Source organism: Nicotiana sylvestris, chromosome 4 (genome assembly GCF_000393655.2).
Source record: "Nicotiana sylvestris chromosome 4, ASM39365v2, whole genome shotgun sequence".
Classification (NCBI taxonomy): domain Eukaryota; kingdom Viridiplantae; phylum Streptophyta; class Magnoliopsida; order Solanales; family Solanaceae; genus Nicotiana; species Nicotiana sylvestris.
Genome location: NC_091060.1, coordinates 181,655,860 through 181,665,081, shown reverse-complemented (window position 1 = coordinate 181,665,081; position 9,222 = coordinate 181,655,860).

The following is a 9,222-nucleotide window of genomic DNA, read 5'->3' as shown; positions in this document are numbered from 1 at the left end:
ATGTCATTATAATACTTGAGATATATTCAAATAGGAGTCGGGTTAGTTAAAGGTACCATATGAGTGTTACGGGGATAAAAGAAAGTGCCACCAGAAAGACAGTCAAAATATCAGTTCGGGAGCAACCCTACAAGCACAAGGGCATAGAGGTAAGAAACTGCGGATGAGTATAGGCAAGGAAGGACGTCAAAAGGTCTGTAATAAGCTCACAACTTTACAAGAGTCAAGGGTTCTCCTTAAGTACTACAATGAAAGGCTAACTGAGGAAATAAGGAAGAATACTGCAACCTAAGCAAAATAACCTAAAGAGGAAATGGTCATGTACCAACAGTCTCACAATAACATTGTAAGTACTCTGAAGGAAAGTGGCACCTACCGTGGCTAATGAACGGGAAGTAAAATTAAAAGTAGTATTCGAAATCACATGAATTGCATGAAACCTTCGGCATGCGTGGGAACTAAGACAAGATAAGTATGCACGCAACAAAGGGGGAAGAAAGACCAAGAAAAGCAACATCTTACGTTAAAGAAAGTTGAGAAGGAATGAAAGCAATTATTCAATCAATGATCCCGAGTTGGTGACATTATGAACACAATTAAGAGTTTGGATTTATACTTGCGGCATATATAGTCGTAGAAGATTTTGGTATATGTTAAAAGAAAGAATTGAGCCCAGGTCATAGATGAATGATTGAATTGTTAAAGGATTATATCATGAATATACCCCAGCGCCTAGGAAAGGCTAAAGTAATAACTAATACCAGGAGCCACAAATCAGAATATAGCTTAAGCATAAAGGTCGATAAAAAGGAGAAGGAAACTAAAGAGTTACATCAATAAAGTAAATCAGGAATTTGATTATGGAACCCAGAAAATTATGGCCATAGTGATTGAGAACATTACAGGATCACTCCTGTATCAGAGGTACAAGTTAGATAGTACAATAACCATTTTCTATAACGGCTCCATGATAAAGCCAATTAGAAGAGTACCGGCCTTATAGAAAGTCAGTATGAAGCTCCCACTGGATTGTGTATGCACCAAAGGTGTAAGTGTCAAGTTGTGGATGTAAATTGTACCTATGTGGAAGGGAGGTCATGAAAGAAATAAAAGATATGATGCGAGATTTTAAGGCAAAGGTAAACAATGTATGAGATACTCAACTGCAGAAGGTTTTGAATAGTCCATACTTCGGATAAAGGCCAGAAGCACGTGGATTCAATATCCAGGAATGATAGCGGCATCGTCAGTGTAATACCTTCCAGCCTATGGTTTCTAAGTACCGAAAGGTCTAATTAGAGAGTAAAAGAAGAGTTAGAGACGATGTGATGTCTCGCTTGATATTCCAGAATAACATAAGGAAATCTATGGTGCAAGCAAGTTGAGGGAAGGTTGCGAACAAGTATGAATAGATATGTGTAGGTCGCAATATAAAGTATGGTAGATCGACAAGGTTATAGGAAGATATGAGTAAGGATAAGAAAAGGTGAGTGAAAAGGTGACAAGAATGGATAAGTTCTTGGGATTAAGCTCATGAAAATAAGAGAGTTGATGGATTCTCTAAGTTATAGAAGGCTCAGTATAGCCAGAATGAACTCAAAAGAGTCTAAGACTAGTAGCATTTAGCCCTGGTAGTGGAATAAGGGCGTAATTATGATAGATAAAGGATGACGTTTGGGCCTTCAATTGAGTAATGACTTGAAGAGGATTGCATGAATTGCAAGGGGCTAAAATACCCATATAAGGTGAGTCATGTTGGGATGCTATAAAGTACGGTTATGGAAGTATAATATCACTCATAGGTGGATCAATCTAATTACTCCGAATGTCCCTATGAGACGCAAGCCCCAGCGGTGGTGTTACATAAGAGATTAAGTTATCGGTGGTAGATGATGGATCAACCTTAAGGTAAATCGACAATAGATGGATAAAAGTTCAACAATATGAGATGAGATTAGACCATTAGTCTTAAGGATAAGCAACGAGAGTAACCTGAAGTTAGTTGCTGACCTTAGTAACGATAAATAGAAGTAAGGATTATGGTATAGTATGACCTATGTAGATGCAGTAAAGTCATACGGATGGATAACTATGTCAATGAAATAAGATAATAGCCATATTTTCAAGTTCTACAATATATCGAGCTAAGAACTTCAGTACATTTATAGATAACCGGAGAGACATCTTATTAAGCCTTGTATATGTTTAGAAAGTAAGGCCTAGAGATTGGCTAAAAGCTAGAGGAAAAAGGAGAGAAGAATTGCATAGGCACACTGACAAGGTTAGTATCGTAGAGGTTGCACTGTAGGAGGTAGTAACAGTTACGAGATTGGAAGGAATTCGATCACAAGTCATGGCGTGGGAAAGAGGCCTAAAAGGGAGAATGCCCTGGCCTTTGAATTTATTCACAGAACAACTGCCTAAATGGCAAGGTGAGTATTAAGGTATTCACATGAGCTATAAGTTATGAAAATGATAAGAGCATCAGTCAACATTCTCCAAAGGGAGGAATGATGTTATGCTCCACAATATTACGTCAATGATGCTACACCTTAAAGTATTACACTACGATGATGTTACGCTTCGCAGTATTAAATTCGAACGATGTTGCACCCTGTAGTATTGTACGTTGAATTTGTCGTAAGATAATGTACATCAATCCAAGGAAAAGATTATTTGGAGATTATAAGGATTATGATATTTCAAACAAGTGACGAGTAAATTCATGAAGGTGAGATGGGAAGCAATTCAAAGAAAATGAATTTTCGTCCACGTTTGGCATATTGGGATAAAATACGGGTCGAGCGTTAATACCTGATATTTATGAACTAATGCATACAAGGTACCGCATGGCCATGATAGTAAGGTGTATAAGGTATGTTAAAAGTGAGTAGTATTTTAAGTAAGTGGAGATAATTCTTAATTACGTGGGTAATTGGTTAATTATTGGTTAGTGAGAGATTAAAATATTATTAATTAATTAAAAAATTATTAGATAAGTTTGAAGATCCTTACCTTTAACGTGGCAAGCCAATTCCTAACCAAATGACTCTTATTCATTTTGGTTAGGTGGAAAAATACTACAAAACACTTCTTTCTTATATATATCTTGAATTCAAGATCTTATAAACAAAATTCCTACAATTCCTTATAATCAGAAGTGAGTTCTTATAAGTTTCAAACAAAGTTCATTCTCAAAAACGCTACTATCTTAGCAAATCTCATAAGTTTCAACAAAAACTTCTTGCCACGAATTCCTACAAAAAATTCCAGCGAGAATTATTAGAATCTTAACAACGTAAAATCTTTTTGCAGTTCTAAAGGAGTACAATGCAACCTTTTCCAAGAATATCATACGGATTTTTTCCTACTTCAGGTATGTTAAGGCTATCTCTTCTTTCTTTTGGCATGATCCATACGATATGAACGAAACGTGCAAATGCACAAATTCCATGAATGACTCTATTCATAGAAGTATTAGATATATCTATGTTCTTGAATTTCCAAGTGTCATAATATTTTATCATCTGTTTATGGGTCTCAGAATAATACGAAAGTTGAAAAGAGTTTACTTCATGATATTACTCAAGGGCAAAATGGTCTTATGATATTCCGAAAGATTTTATTAACGTACTTTTCATGAATTGTATTCATGTACATTGATCCATAAACACATGGAGTTATATATGCGTATATATGTATGTATATATAGGTATATGGGATATGGGAAAGGTTACGACGTTATATACGCACCACCACCTGATCAGCTGATATACATTGATGATTTTGCCCATAGTGGCCGAGATGATATGATGGGATGCCTTCGGAGGCTTGATGATGTTATGAACACATGTACCTATGCACTACATGACCTTCATACGCATATGCATGACACTATAATTATTTCATGATTTACAGAGTTATCCAAACTTACAGGTTGAGTCATTTACTCTATATTTTTTCCATGTCTGTTATGTACTTATTCATGTGCCTTACATACTCGGTACATTTTTCGAAGGCTGATGTTGTCGAAGCCTTTAAATTTTTTGAGGGCTGATTTTATCGAAGCCTTTTATCATTTGATTTTGCCGAGGGTAGCCTGATTTAACCAATTTTTTCAAAGTATTGGAAGTCCTTTAATTTATGGCAGAATACATCTCCGAGCCGCATTATTTCGGCTGTAGCCTTTTTATATGACTGTGGTCTTTAATATAGTCGTATCCTTCGGGTATGTCTCTTGGACTTGTTTCTCGATAACCTTTCGAACTTGTTCGAAAGGTTAGTCCCCGACTATGATGGCCTTGGCCTTTATATTGTGGGGATGCGTTTTTGAGGTCTTATGAATTCGAGTTTTTGATGACTTGGATGTGCTGATTATCGATGACAGTCCCAGAGTATTCGAGGTGTGTTTGTGTTCTGGCCCTTGGGCTGTTTCTCGTAGAATTATAAGTGTAGAGCTCGTATGGTGATAGACTTCTTTGAGACACAAAGTGTCTTGATATATAAAGAATGCTTCTTTGAATAATTGATACATGCGTACATATTTTTCCATCGGGGCTCGATTATTCTATATGGACACGGTTCAGCTGACCGTTTGGCCCATTACAAAGTTCTCCTATCGAGGCCCTCTTTGGCCTGAAGTATTTTCCTCGAAAATATAACCTCCGAGGGTGATGCCCCCCAGTATTTAAGGTTGATTGAAAAGAAGCCTTGGATACTGTTGAATTCTCCTTAAATAGCACATAGTTGTTGCCTCATTAAAAACCTCACCGGTAAAACCCATTCGGGACAAAATCCGATCTAAGGGAAAAGAGTGCAATACATGCTTTAAAACCTAAGGCCTTCATGCAAAAAGGTGCCTTCGATAGCTTCGATCAAACACCTGTAATGGGTTAGTTAAAAATTCAAATGGACAAAAAGAGAAAGTCATACCTTAGCAATAGTACAGTTTGAGTAATAATATATTCCAATTGTTTGGCAGTTGTTCACCATCCATTGTGCTAAGTTTGTAGGATCCTTTGCCTACAACTCTGAGGACTCGGTACGGTCCTTCCCAATTCAGGCCCAGTTTCCCTTCATTCGGGTCTCGAGTGTTGAGGGTGACTTTCCATAGAAGTAAGTCCCCGATTATGATGTGTCGAAGGTTGGTCCTTCTATTGTAGTATCTCTCAATTCTTTGCTTCTGCACGGCTAATCGAACAAGTGATGCCTCTCATTTTTCATCTAACAGCTCGAGGCTAGTAGTTATAGCCTCGTGATTTGACTCCTCCGATGCATATTGAAACCTGGCGTGGGGTTCTCCAACCTCGAAAGGGATAAGGGCCTCGGAGCCATATACTAAAGAGAACGGAGTAGCTCCCGTGCTAGACTTCGATGCTGTTCGATATGCCCAAAGGACCTCGGGTAGAACTTCTCTCCACTTTCCCTTTGTATCGTCCAACCTCTTTTTTAAGTTTTGAATGATGGTTTTTTAGTTGACTCGGCCTACCCGTTCCTGGTCGAATGATATGGCGTTGATAGAATCCTTTTTATTTTGTGTGCTTTGAGGAACTCCTTTGCTTTGCTGTCGATGAATTGCTTTCCATTATCACATATGATCTCGACAGGTATCCCAAATCGGCATATGATGTAATCCCAAATAAAGTCAATAATTTCTTTTTTCTTGACCTTCTCGAAGGCCTGTGCTTCCACACATTTGGAAAAATAATCAGTCATAAACAAAATAAATTTAGCTTTACTTGGGGCCATTGGTAGGGGCCAACTATGTCCATTCCCTATTTCATGAAAGGCCACGGGGATAAGACCAAGTGGAGTTGTTCTCCGGGCGGATGGATTATCGATGCAAACCATTGGCACTTATCACACTTTTTGACAAATTCCTTAATATCTTTTCCCATGCTATCCCAGTAATACCCTACCTTGATAATTTTGCGAATCAAAGACTCTACGCTGGAGTGATTCCCAAAAGTACTTTTGTGGATTTCTCGTAGAACATAATCAGTATCCCTTGGCCCTAAACTTACCACTAATGGCCCATCGAACGTTTTTCTGTATAATGTTCCATCCCCATCTAGTATGAACCTAGCAGCCTTGGTTTGCAGAGCCCTCGATTCTTTGTGATCCGATCGGAGCTTTCCATTTTTCAAATAATCGATATACTTATTTCTCTAATCCCAAGTCAAGCTAGTAGAATTTATTTTGGCATGACCTTCCTCGACCACGGACCTTGATAGTTGGACGACAGTCCTCGGCATAATGTCGTCTTTTTCGACTGATGATCCTAGATTTGCAAGTGCATCGACCTCACTATTTTGTTCTTGAGGCACGTGATCCAGGGTCCATTACTTGAAGCGGTGCAATGTCACCTATAGTTTGTCTAATTACCTCCGCATTCTATCCTCTCTAACCTCGAAGCTATTGTTTACTTGGTTCACCACCAATAGTGAGTCGCATTTGGCCTCGACGACCTCTTCCCCAATCTTTTAGCTAGCTCGAGACCTGCAATCATGGCCTCATACTCGGCCTCATTATTAGTCAACCTTGAAGTTTTAACAGATTGTCTAATAGTACTACCTGTTGGTGGCTTCAAAACAATGCCGGGTCCAGAGCCTTTCATATTCAAGGCACCATCTGTGAAAAGGGTCCATACCTCCGATGATGTACTCGATCCTAGCAGAAGTTCTATTTCTACTTCAGGTACGAGGGTCGGCGTAAAATCGGCCATGAAGTCAGCCAAGATTTGGGACTTGATAGCCGTTCGAGGTTGATATTCAATATCGTACCCGTTGATTTTGATCGCCCACTTGGCCAATCAACTCGACAATTCGGGCTTATGCAAAACATTTCGGTGAGGATAAGTGGTTAATACACATATGGGATGACATTGAAAATATGGCTTTAACTTTCTAAATGTGCTTATCAATGTAAGTGCTAATTTTTTTAAGTGGGGGTATCTAGTTTCAACGTCTCCCAGAGTTCGACTTGCATAATAAAGATGGAATTGCATACCTTGCTCTTCTCGAACTAGTACTCCACTTACCGCTATCTTGGACACTGCAAAATATAAGTAAAGCTTTTCATCCACCTTCGGGGTGTGAAGCAAAGGTGAGCTTGATAAGTATCGTTTCAATTCTTCTAGGGCTTGCTGGCATTCCGGGGTCCATGCAAAGTCCTTTTTCTTTTGGATCAAGGTAAAACACCTATGACTTTGATCTGATGACCTCAAAATAAATCAACCCAAGGCGTCTATTCGTCCTGTTAGTCTTTGCACGGCTTTCACACTATCCACGATGGCGATGTCTTTGTTGGACTTGATCTTATCGGGGTTGATCTTGATCCCTCGATTAGATACCATGAAGGAGAGGAACTTACCCGAGCTAACTCTGAAGGCGCATTTTCCCGGTTAAGCTTCATGTTGTACTTCATCAAGATTTTGAATATTTCCTGCAAGTGAGTGAAATGGTCCTCTACGCGCAGGGACTTAACCAACATATCATTAATGTAAACTTCCATCATTTTACCTATCTGTTACTCGAACATCTTGTTAACTAAGCGTTGGTATGTAGCTCCAGCATTGTTTAGCCCGAAGGCATTACATTGTAACAGTACGTTCCAAACTTAGTGATAAACGAGGTCTTCTCCTAGTCCTCCGGGTTCATATGAATTTGATTATACCCAAAGTAGGCATCGAGAAAGGTTAGGATCCTGTGGCCGGCCGTGGCATCGATCACGCGATCGATGTTGGGCAATGGAAAAGAGTCTTTAAGGCATGCCTTGTTTAAATCTTTATAAGCTACGCACATTCTAAGTTTGTTTCCCTTTTAGGAACTACGACCACGTTGGCTAACCACTCAGGGTATTTTACTTCCCGAATATACCTATTTTAAGAAATTTAGTTAACTCATCCTTTATGAATGCATGATTCACCTCGGACTGGGGCCTTCTCTTTTGCTTTATCGGTTTGAACATGGGGTCGGTGCTTAGACGATGTGACGTTATTTCTAGTGGGATCACTGTCATGTATAGATGGGACCAAGAAAGCAATCCCTATTATCGATAATAAATTGAAAGAGTTTTTTCCTGAGTTCGGGGGTTAACCTCGTCCCCAGATATACCTTTTTCTTAGGTATGTGCTCGATCAGTATGACCTATTCCCATTCCTCGACCGTTGATTTGGTTGCGTCTGAATCTTCGGGAACAATGAAGGTTTGAGGAGTAAGGAAATCCTTTTCTTCCCCTTCGATTACCTGTTCCTCCGGCTCGATCGAGACTAGGATTGGTGATTGCTATTTGGCCGCCTGCTTACCTTTGGTGTTCGACTTTTCCGAGGTCAAAGGCTCTGGTATCGACGTCACTTCATCGACCGCAAACATTTCCTTTGCAGCGTGTTTCTCTCCATAGACCATTTTAACACCATCCTCTATTGGAAGTTTCATCATCTGGTGAAGGGTCAAAGGTACTACCCTCATGTTGTGGATCCATCACCTCCCGAGAAGTGCATTATACCTCATGTCACCTTCGGTGACATGGAATTTCATATCTTGAATGGTTCTGGCCACATTAACTGGTAGGATGATCTCTCCCTTCGTTGTTTTGCTTGTCATGCTGAAACCATTTAGGACTCGGGATGTTGGTACAATTTGGCCTTGCAGACCGAGCTACTCTACGACCCTAGATCTGATTATGTTTGCTGAGCTACCTGGATCTACTAGAACATGTTTAACTTGAATTTTATTTAAAAGATAGAAATTACCAGGACGTCATTGTGCGGCTGAGATATACCTTCTGCTTCCTCGTCACAGAATGATGGGGCATCCTCGGGCACATAGCTTTGAGTCCGTTTTTCTTTGGTGATCAACACCTTGGTGCGTTTGAATACAGGTCTTTGTGGGACATCGACACCGCCAACAATCTTATGGATTACATGTTGTGGTTCTTCCTGTTCGTTTTTTCTGCTTACATCTCTCTCCGTGAAGTGATTTTTAGCTCGATCACTGAGAAATTCTTGAAGGTGGCCTTCATTGAATAACCGGGCTACCTCCTCTCTTAGCTGCCTGCAGTCTTCGGTTCTATGGCCATGCGTGCCATAATACTTACACATCAGGTTTGGATTCCTTTGAGAGGGGTCAGTTTGTATAGGCCTAGGCCATCTAGTATCTTTGATTCTTCCAATAGCTGACACAATCTCTAATGAATCTTTACTGAAATTATACTTTGACAATC